The 12114-nt window shown below is 34.8% G+C and overlaps 1 protein-coding gene across 3 annotated transcripts in view; it reads right to left on the bottom strand.

The window, feature by feature from the left end:
• LOC122804506 (synaptotagmin-like protein 2) overlaps positions 1-12114 on the bottom strand; it is a 3492381-nt gene that overhangs the window by 359417 nt on the left and 3120850 nt on the right. The gene's annotated exons all lie outside the window — the stretch shown is intronic.

The raw sequence follows: 12114 nt of genomic DNA, 5'->3' as shown, positions 1-12114 counted from the left end.
GCACAACTAAAAACATGCTGGCTATGCCCTTGCAACTCCCACTCTAATATCATCCACCCCATCCAACCACTACCTTTCTTTCCACTCCACTAACTACCTTGATTATAGCAAGCTCAGATGCTCATAAGCCAGTACTTATTATACAGCACAACTTCTTCTTCTTCTTGTAACATTTGTTAATGTCTGGTATGCACTTCACAGATAAAGATTCTAGTTGTCTACTGATGTACTATGTTCTTCATCTGTAAATATGTTGTAAGTAATTGCTATGTAAATTGTTAATCACTATGTAATCCAATGTAAATACTGTCTGTTTATTTTAACTGTGGAGCTTTTCTTCCCAGGCCTCCGCTGAAAATGGACCTACGTCCAGTCGGACACTCCCGGTCAACAAATTTAAATAAATAAATAAAATAAAGAAAGACAGTATACGTTGATAGTCACATTACTAATAAACATCTCAGGATTACCACCCGCATTCATTAATATAGCTTCCTGTTTGCGCATTATTTAGACAGGAAGATTTCACTTCAACAAAAAGGTACTGAAGAATCAGCCTGATCTTCCACAAGCACGTCAAACCTGTTCTCATTAGAACACAGGTACAAAAATGCAACAAAAAAAACCCCTTAAAAAGTAAAAGTGTCTACTGTTGAATGCCTTGGCTGATGCAAATACTTAATGAAGCAGAGAATATTGCTCACATCATCAGTGCGCCACAGGGCCAGGTACAGCATGATTTTTCTTGAACATAAGAAAATTAAAAGGAGCACAAAGATCCTTTTGTATGTTGTATGCCCTTGCAAACACTGCAGAGGCATGTCTGCTGGTGACGTGCTCTGCATCCACAATGAGCCACCCCAAAATGGAATGTTTTAGACAATGCAGTTATGTTTAAAATATTAACCTGAAAGAAAGCACCCAAATCCAGGAACTGTGACACGAACAGTTTAATCACAAGAATAACGCTGAAAAATTCACAACACGTTTTAGTCCTTGACTTCATCAGATAATATCACTCTGGTGAACTCACCTTAAATATGTTAAACTAATTACAAATGGCCAATGACAAAACTGATCTAATCAAACAATTAAAATCTTTTCTGCCTGCCTGCTCATATAATGTAAACTATAACACCACTTCTTGCTCTATATGGTTGCTTCTATTATCTGCTCTGCCTTAGTTTTAACTCTTTCCACTTTGCTACCTTGTTCCTTTCTTTTTGCTCCACTCTTTCCTTACTGTCGATGATCCTTAATCTTCTTTATTTCCTTTGTCCCTTTTACTCTAACCTGTTCTTAATTATTGCATATCTCTCATTTATCCTCTTATCCTTGACTCACTTTCTTATAAAATCACTAGGTATATTTGTGTTCCTTTATTTTATTCTAAATTTTGTAATTTTTATGCTATTGTTTAACCATATTTTTTACATTTATGTTTTTTTTACAAATTATGTTTTTCAATATTTCTTTGTATGTATTTGTGTGGAGCTTTTCTCCCCGGGCCTCTACTGAAAATGGATATTACTCCAGCTAGACTAGCCCGGTCAACAAATGTAAAATAAATAAATAAAATAAATAAAAATAAAAATAAAAAGACAATTAAAACACACACACATATATATATATATATAAATATATAATATTTACTAACACTACGGTGAAAATCATACCCAATTAAATTAATATAAATATAAACAACATTGTTTAGAATTAAAAGTTGTACCTAAGGGTCTCAGAGTTTGCAAATACCCGAATAATGTAATGGATGGCACTGCCTTTCATCAGCAGTCGATTACTGCTTTTGATAATTGTGGCTTTGAGATAATGAGGGCTATTATACTAAATAATGAATGTGAAAAAGAAAAAAGGTTTAACCAAGCTGAACATCTTAACAAAGACATTACTCAGGATTTGCTTTTTACTGTAGAGGAGCATAAGAATAAATATTATAAGTTGCTTAAGGATATAGAAAGTAAATGCTTAGATGTGCAAAACAGGAAATTAGGAAAAATAGAAAGAGATGTGAATGAGTATAAAAACAAAACACATTACCCCAAGCCTAGATTGTTGGGGAAGAGGGTTGGAACTTATAGTGTTAGTGAAAATGAAATACCTGTATGTGATGACAACGATGGAGAAGCTTTAGAATTTCCACTGCTTAGAAGGTTTGAGAGGCTGATGTACAAAGAACCTATAGATTACAGTTAAAAAAACTACCAAGTGAGAGAATGGGGGCCCCGAGGAAGGAAACAAATGAGGTGGAAGAATTAAATGAAGGTGTACACAATGATGGGCATGAATGGACATTTAATGATTTTAACATTTTTAATTATTCTAACACCACTGTGACTAAAACTTTTTTTGATTTATTTCCAAAAGGCTTTGGATTCATACCCAAACAGAGAACCAACATTTTTAAACTTTTAATAGATATTAAGTTGTTTATTAGAAAGAAAAACTTAGAAATATTTTTTAATGGGTATAAAAAAACTGTTGGAAAGGACAAATTGGTTCGTAAGAGTATGTTCAACCCACCCCTATACCCACAATTAAAGAATTTTGAGTTAGTTTTAGAAAATGAATTAAGTCACTAAGGATACACAACGTGCAATCTAATTTATCCTTGGCTGAGCAAGAAACACTCAAATTAGTGAGTAAAAATAAAAACCTAAGGGTTATGAAACCCGACAAAGGTGGGGGGGGTGGTGCTTATGGACCACATTATATATGAGGGTAAAATGCAGGAGATTTTAAGTGATTCTACTAAATATACAAGGGTATCTATTAATGAAATAAATGTGGCATACAAAAAAATACACATGCTATTGAATGATTTATTAATGGACGGACTAATAGATTTAGAGACACATACATTTTTACATGTTGAAAAACTGAAGGTTCCTTCTATTTTTGGCATACTAAGGTGCACAAGAACATTGATGATCCACCTTTGAGACCAATAGTTTCTGCAGAAGGTTCTATAACAGCACCTCTCACAAAATATATAGATTTTAAGGTAAAGAAAGTGCTTATGAATAACACTTATATACTTCAGGATTCTTGGGACCTTCTTAGAAAGTTGGACAAAACATTATTTTCTGAAGATTTGGTTTTTGCTACTTTAGATGTGTTTGATTTATTTACTAGTATTCCCCACGACATAGGCCTTGAATTGTTCGAAGAAATGCTAGTAGGATTTTCAGGAATTACCCATAATGAGTTTTGAACAGTATTGGTTTTAATGGAGTTGGTATTAAAAAAACAATTTTATTTTCTTTGAAGGAGAATATTTTAAACAATGTAAGGGGGTTGCTATTGGGGCACATTGCGCTCCTACTTATGCCAATATTATTATGTCATATTGAGAAAATACATATTTATTAACTTCGGTTTTTAGCAGATCTTGGACTTTTTATGGTAGGTTTTTAGATGATTTATGTTTTTTATGGAATGGTAGTAAAGATGATTTCAACCTATTTATTGAATTTTTAAATGGTACGACTGATTTTTTAAAATTTACACACAAATATGATACCCAAATGTTAAATTACTTGGATGTTAATATTACCAAGACCAAGGAAGGTTTTAGGTCCAAAATTTACAGAAAAGAGACTTTTTCAAACTCATACTTACACTTCACCAGTTCACATCCACCCCACCAAAAGATAAGTGTAATGAAAGGTCAATTAGTTCATCTTAGTAGAATGACATCTGATGACATTACCTACAATACTGAATGTGAATTTTTGAAGGGTTTATTTTTAAACAGGGGTTATCCAAGTGAACTCTTTGATCAAATATATAGTGAGGTTACTAGTGAGAGAAAAGGAAAGTTTGCACCTATTTTAGGGAATAGTGTGACTAGTTTTGGACAATTGTCCAATAATGTAAACAGTGGGGTAGAATATGAATCAGGCATTACTACAACCTATGATGGGCAGTCAGGAATAGTTAAAAGAATTATAAATAAAGAATGGAACAAGTTTTCTAGACTATCTGACTTGCACTGCATTTTTGATAAAGAACTAAAATTTATTTATAGGAGGGGTACTAATATTAAGAACATTTTAGAGAGAGGGACAAATGAAAGAATGTTTGAAAATATTACTAGGACGAAAGTAGGGTTATTTAAATGTGGAAGGTGTAGTTATTGTACACACCTCACTGTTGGACAATCACTATATTTACCAAGTAGACAAAGGAAATTAACTTTAGGAACATTTGTTAATTGTAACACTAAGGGTATTATATATTTAGCTACCTGTACAAAATGTGATTCATTTTACATAGGGAAAAGTGAAAGAATGCTAAAGCAAAGAATCTATGAGCATCTGTATGACATTAGGACTAAAAAAGAAAATAATGCATTATATAAACATACTAGTGTATGTAAATCAGCAACATTTAGATTTTTTGTGTTAGAAAGTGTGTCAGTGGACCCTAGAGGTGGGAATTGGGAAACATTAGTAGAATATAGGGAATTATTCTGGCAAATTGTATTAGAAGCCAATACAACACCAGGTCTTAATGACATGATTTCACTTATGCCAGTTTTAAAATTGAGGTCTGCCAAATTATAGTATTGTTTTACCATTCTGGGTATATTTTAAATGTACATTATATATGGCTTTTTAGTACTGTGTGTCATGATTTTAGAAATGGTTCATAAATTATTTATATATATTTATACATATATTATACATATTTATGCAGTTATTTATATTTATTTAATTGGGTATGATTTTCACCATAGTGTTAGTAAATAATATTATATATTTATTTATATATATATATATATATATATATATATATATGTGTGTGTGTGTGTGTGTGTATGTGTGTGTGTGTGTTTTAATTGTCTTTTTAATTGTTTGATTAGATCAGTTTTGTCACTGGCCATTTGTAATTAGTTTAACATATTTAAGGTGAGTTCACCAGAGTGATATTATCTGATGAAGTCAAGGATGAAAACGTGTTGCGAATTTTTCAGCGTTATTCTTGTGATTAAACTGTTCGTGTCACAGTTCCTGGATTTGGGTGCTTTCTTTTTGGTTATTAGTGAACATTTTGCACCTGCCTTTCTTTTTGGTTATATGTTTAAAATATTCTAAAATAACTATTACTAACACAAAGATATTATACAATAGCAATACATTAACTCAAAAATGTGAGTACTGGTGTAATTACCCAAACAAGGAAGGGAAACAAAAACATGCCAGTCATGAGGAACTACTCTACTGTATGAAATGGTGACTTATTACTTAAATAGATGCAGCTATACAGGTTAGATAGCAAAATGGCCTTCTTACTCCCTAGATCTATTTCTCAAATCTCTTTTTGCAGTAGTAGAATTAACTATTGCAGTACTGTGTTCTACCTCCTTCAGTTTATAGCACAATTCTTTAAGTGTATCTTGTAATGTTTGAAGCTAACTGACTTTTATCTAAACATTAGCACCAGGGATATTTTCCAGCAAAAAGGCAAAACAAACAGAAAATTACACAAACATGACAAACATATGAGGTGCACTAAAAAATCAATTTTCTTTAACAGTTTCTCCTTTAATTTTAAGCTACTGGAGCATCTATCTTGGGTTTACATTTCTTCTACAAAATCTATAGTGACCAAGGGTCCTGCAAACAGACCCACATATCTTTAAGGACTTACTGGATTTTGTATTTTTTAATGTTAAATGTAGTCATAATATTCCTTTCAGTGCTAAACACCATTATCATCAGCTATAGATTCCAAAAAATACTATCCCTTCTAATTATAAGAACATCCAGTAAATTATCTGAAAGTTAATAAGCATCTCACTTTCTAAGAACATTTTTTCATGAGCCTTATTTCCCCATGGATGTTCAGAATTATCAAATAAGACAGCACAAGTGTTTTATCACCTGCATTACGTAGCAACATTAACCTTGATAGCTTCACCCCTACTCTCTTTTAGGCAGACACCTCCATCTTGTTTCCAGCGTTCACTGGAGATTTACAGGCAGAGCACATGTGCCATGTTAGTGTGGAAATGGTTATGGTTGTCTGTGACATAATGGAAGATTTTCTGCAAGAACAAAGGGCTTACACGCAGTCCTAGCAACAGAAACAAAGAATGGGGAGGACTGTTGAAATCACCGGAGACTGAGAACTGCCTTAAGGTTGCAAAAGTAGTTTAGAATTAGTTTACAAATAAGAGAACTGTAATTTGTCTGTTTTGATTCCTCTGAAATAATTTACAGACTGTATTTAAATAGAAAACTCAAGAATTACATAATAAACGTTATTCAAGTAATTCAAATGTCATCCTCATGCTGACACTTCTTGTTTCAACACTTCCTCAATTTACAGCAGTTGTTGTTTGTCTTTCGGCTTTTTCCCGGTAAGGGGTCGCCACAGCGGAACTCCGGTCCACTAATGATTGACAGTAGATTTTTACGAAAGCAGTAAAGTCACAAAAAATGACTCAAAAGTTAAACAAGGAAGACTTTTCACAATTTAAGTCAGAATTCCTAAACTGATATTCCTGTCAGTTACTGATCATTCCACTCAACTCCTTTACTCAGGAATTCTGGACAAAGCCAACAAACATATCTGGGGGGAGCAATGACTGAAAATAAGGGATGATTTTTTTTTAAGTACAGCTCTAACTCACTTGAAATGTTAATAGAGCAGTAGGTTTTGGATGAACTTGCATTTTCTGTACAGTAAGTATAAAACTCTAATGTGTGATATTACTGACTGTAATCAGCAGTAATTTTCCAGGAAAAAAAAATACATGCGATAGGGACATTTTGTGAAATCAGGGACATTTGAGATGTAAGTTATTGATTCTCACTGAAACATTTAAAAAAAAATAAACCCATTAAAATATCTTTGGGTTACTCATGAATGACGTATTTGGGATTATTTTCTGTACTTCACTGGAACATACCAGGTATTCAAAATAAAGATGCACACTAATGCTAGATATATGTTTATTAACTTTATTGACATTTTTCTTTGAATTTAAACCAGGTTACAGCATGCTTCACAAATAACCAGTTTCAGTCTCAGCTTGTGAAAGAAAATTACAGCACAATAATATCTTTTTACAAAGAAAACTAGTGTGCAACAAGTATAAAATACAATGTTTCATGTTACACAAAAATATATACACAATTATATGCATACCAGTTGTAGAAACATTATATTTCACAGCAGTGTATGCTCAGTTATATACCCTGTGAGTTGTAGAACTGAGTTGTTGCCAGATGAATTAAGTCACGACATGCAATTGTGAATTATTATTATGGAAACACTTGAAGAGATACTGAACTGTCACCCCCTCTTTTAAAAATTAATTTTGCAATATTTTCCAAAAATTACCACCTATATCTATACACATCATGTAAGATACATACAAGCCTCTTTCACAAAACAGCATGCTAAGTCAGTAATAGGAGATATATTAGTCAATCTTTGTTACCATTTGTAAATTTAGAGCATATTTTAAAATCCTGTCAACTTTTAGGATTTTTAAATTTTCAGCATAGTCACATCCTGCTGAGCCCTTTTAACTACTCATACCCTATCAGCCCTTGACAAGTTCTGCTGTGAGTATTCTGAAAATGTCTCTCAGTCAGACAAGTACTGTAGTGCCAATACATATTCATTATTCTTTTAATGTGTCAGACTTTAAAGTGCTCAGATCACATCTTGTAGCAATTTATAAGACATGTTACCATCTTGAAATGTAGCTAAGGCTGTTCTATAGACAGCTCTTCTGAGAAATTAATGATCTATTGTTTAGACAATATAGGATGTAGGGGCTGCAGCTGTTGTTAGTGTGATGGTGTCTTGCTGCTCTGAATGACTTTTTTCACAGAAACCTTTTAATTTTGTTCTCTTTGATGGAATCTGGTAAACCTTTTGCATTTTTGCTGTAATAGACTATTTGTCTTTTCAGAACTTCTTGAGAAACATTTTTAATGTTTAGCACAGACTCTGAAGCAACACTGAAACCATTGGAAATGTGCATAAATCTTGTTTTTATCAACAGAAGATAAACCTTTAACAAGATGTATAAGAGTGTTGTGATACTCTCATGAAATGATAGTGTGACTTTCTCTGAATTATTCTTTTCAGTTTTTCATTGGACTGCGAGTATCTCAGAATGGTAGTGACATACTGAAATCCCCGTTCTTGTATAAGCTTATAGAATTCTTTTTTTTTTAACAAGAAATTTTTAACCACAAACTGAGGACTATTATCTGAGATAAGGACATCAGAAGACCTCTACCTGGAAAATAATACTTTCAATAACATTACAACACATTATTTATTTTTACTTTTTATTTTTATTTAACATTTCTTGACCGGGAATGTCCGACTAGGTTCCACAGAGCCTGTTTTCAGCGGAGGCCCGGGGAGAAACTCTCCAGATGCATGTCTTTATAATACATTTAATACATTAGATGTTCTCGCGCTCTCATTTTCATTATCTCGTGATACTTTTGAGTAGTAATCCACACAAATCAGGTAATGCAAATCTTTAAACTGAAACAAGTAAGTTGAACGTTTGCTCCATGGTCTTTCAGGAATTTTAAAAGAATAAAAAGTTCCTGGAACCACGGGCCACTGTAAAACCTCTTTAATTATCCAGAATAAAATCTACAGATAATCACAAATCCACACAGCAAGATAAAATCCACAGGTAAATAACTAGTTATTACAAACTCCACTGAAAACTTTTTCATCTAGTAAGGCTCCAAAGAAACTTTATTAATCATTTAGGAAACACAAGTGCTGCCTGAACAAAATTCCGAGTGTCAGCTCTTTTAAGGAAAAAAACACACACAGAAAGGCAAGACATGATAGGTATTAAAGAAAAAAAAAAACTATATTACAAAAAGTAAAAGCCTAGGCAGCTGACGCACATGCTTGTACACTATTAATATACGCTGGACAACACTAACTACTAGATGATTAACACATGAAAAGAAAAGTACACTATACACAGATGTGAGATTGTGTGATATTGCACATAAGGAAGTAATTTGAATTGCACTTGAATGAGAATATATGGGTCTATATCAAAAGAATGAATGTTCTAAACCAGGGAAATGTATCCTTTTACCCAGTGTAGTGCAATCTTGGAGTTGGTATATTTAAGTAGGGGGGCTTGCCCCCCTGAAAAAGTGTGTTTAATGAAATTTGTTTACGTAGGTTTTCCTTACCTGTATGGCGCTGCTGTTCTCGGAAATACGTTCGGCATTTTGATTTTTGCTGTTCATGTCTTTCGCCGTTGTAGTACTTTGCCGTTTGTGTCACTGTTCTCGTATTTGCGGTTTTGAACATTCATGCTTGTGATATAGACCCAAATATATTAATTTTGGTGTGCAATAAACAAACGGAATCACCGTATGAAAAAAGAAAAAGAATGAGAGTGTAACAATCGATTATAGGTTTGATACATCCAGATTTATGTCTGCATTAACGAGTCTTATTGCAGCTGGATAAAAACTATTCATGAATCTGGAGGTCCTGCAGCAGATACTCTGTAACCTTCTACCAGAAGCAAGTTCAGTGAACCACCCATATGCTGGATGAGAAGTGTCGCTCAGTATTTTGTCGGTCCTCTTTTTACATCTCAGTTCAAAGAGCTCCTGTAAAGTGGAAGACTAGTGCCCATGATCTTAACTGCTGTTATTATTATTCTTTTCAGGGTCTTCCTTTCAGCCATTGTGCTGTTACTGAACCAAACAGTGCAGTTGCTGGTGACTCCCTTTATTCCCACCACATTTCCAAACTTTGGAACTCACTACCCCAGCACATCATTAATACCACCAACCTGCACTAATTCAAAAAATTGCTCAGAGATCACCTCACCAGCAAATGGCACTACTCCTGTACCAGCCCAGGTTAACAGCACATAATTCCTTCTATATCCTTCACCCTGTGATAACAGGCACCACACAGACTCCTAACCCACTCTTTACAATCTCCCACATATCCCCCCACCTTCTTATTAACCTAGCACAACAGAGCTAACAGCACCTACTAGCTATTTAGACAAATGAAACATCAATCAATATGTTCATTAACCATTGTTATATATTCTGGCCACAGGTATGCTAACATTAAGGTCTATTCTTGCTAACAAAAAAAAAATCAATAGATATAGTGTAAAATTGTAATTCAGTCTTTTACCTCTGTAAACTGCTTATCACATACTCTGACGTACAATGCTTATACTTGCCTTAAACTTTGGTAAATGCCTTATAAAATGTACACTAACTATTTGTGGCTTATTAATTTTTTTACTTGTCTTAACTCCTTTTTTAAATGATTTATAAAATGTACACTGTAACTTTTTCTGAAGCTTTTCTACCTGGGCCTCTGCTGAAAATGGTCTTCCACCCAGTCGGACTATCCCGGTAAACAAATGTAAAATAAAATAAATAATGCTCTTGATGGCTCCTATGTAGAAGGTGTTTATGTATGTAGAAGCATTCATAGGGGGCTTTGCTTTTCTAAGCCTTCTTAGAAAGTATAGTCACTGGTGGGCTTTTTTAATTAGCTGGCCTGTGTTTGTACTTCATGAAAGATCCTCTGATATGTGTACCCCCAGGAACTTTGTAGTTTAGACTCTCTCCACTTCTTCGCTGTTGATCTTGAGGGGCAGATGTGTGGCGGAGCTTTTTCTGAAGTCAATGATGATTTCTTTTGATTTATTGACATTCAGGTCCAAATTGTTGTTGTTGCATATTTAAATCAGGGAGTTGACTTCATTCCTATACCCACTTTTGTCATCACCACTTATGAGTCCTGCCACTGTGGTGTCATCTGCAAATTTGATGATGTGATTGTTGTTAGTTTTCGCAGAGCAGTCATGGGCAAGGATTGTGAACAGTAGAGGACTCAGCACACAGCCCTGGGGTACACCAGTGTTGATTGTAATACTCCCTGAAGTGTTGTTACCAGCACAGGTCCTTTGTGGTCTTCCAGTCAGGAAATTGAGGATCCAGTTGCACAGCCCTTTATTTATGCCAAGCTTGATTAGCTTTTCAGTAAGTTGCACTGGAATCACCATACTGAATGCCAAGCTGAAATCTATGAACAGGCTGGCATATTTGTTCTTCTCTTCAAGATGCTCCAATGTGAGGTGAAGTGCCACCAAAATGGCATCAGCAGTTGATCTATTTTTGCCCAGTAGGCAAACTGCAGTGGGTCAAAGGATTGGGATAGCACTGTTGCCAAATGCCTTTTAACCAGTCTTTCGAAGCATTTCATTACATTTGATGTAATGGCCAACAGGCTGTAATCATTTAGGCAGGTAGGGTTGCCTTTTTTGGGTAGAAGGATTATGCTGATAACTTTGAAGCATGCTGGTACTTTTTCCTGGACAAGTGAGGTATCAAAGATATCCTTCAGGACTATGTTGGTCTGTCGACCTTTCAATACTTTCCCTAGAATGTTATCATGGCCAGCAGCCTTCCTGGGGTAATCTTTCCCCAGTTGGTTCCTTACATCCGCACTGAAGTTGAGTACACCTCCTTTTGGTTATTGAGAAGCTTTATAGCCTCCAGGTTGTTTTTCTCTTCCAACCTGCCATAAAAATGTGTTTACACTGTCCAGAAATTCAGTGCAATCATCGCACCAAGCTGCCTTGGTCTTGTAGTCAAGTCAACTGTTGAATACCATGCCACAGGCTTCTTGAGTCTTTCCCATCCTTGAAGCATTCCTGTATCCTCTTTCCATACTCCATCTTGGCGTCCTTGATACCCTTTTCTTAGATTAGCCCTTGCCACACTTGAACCGTTCTTATCCGTTGCCCTAAAAGCAGTGTTACTTGCCCTCAGCAGCTCATATACATTGCTGTTTAGGCGTAGTTTTTGGTTGGCTCTTACTTTAATACTTTTGATGTTCATTACATCCTACACACATTTGGATATGTAAACCATAATTGTCTCAGTATATTCATCTGTGTTCACCAGATTATTCATCGTGGCTGCCTCCCTGAAGACATCGCAGTTTGTGGTATCAAAGCAGCCCCTGAGACTTTCCATGGTTCCTCCATGCCAGACCCTAATTTGTTTCACAGTGGGCTTATCTCTGATCAAGAGAGGT

This window comes from Protopterus annectens, chromosome 1.part1 (assembly GCF_019279795.1).
Source record: "Protopterus annectens isolate FY-2018-M chromosome 1.part1, PAN1.0, whole genome shotgun sequence".
NCBI classification, from domain to species: Eukaryota; Metazoa; Chordata; order Ceratodontiformes; family Protopteridae; genus Protopterus; species Protopterus annectens.
This window is presented reverse-complemented; position numbering and strand designations above follow the sequence as displayed.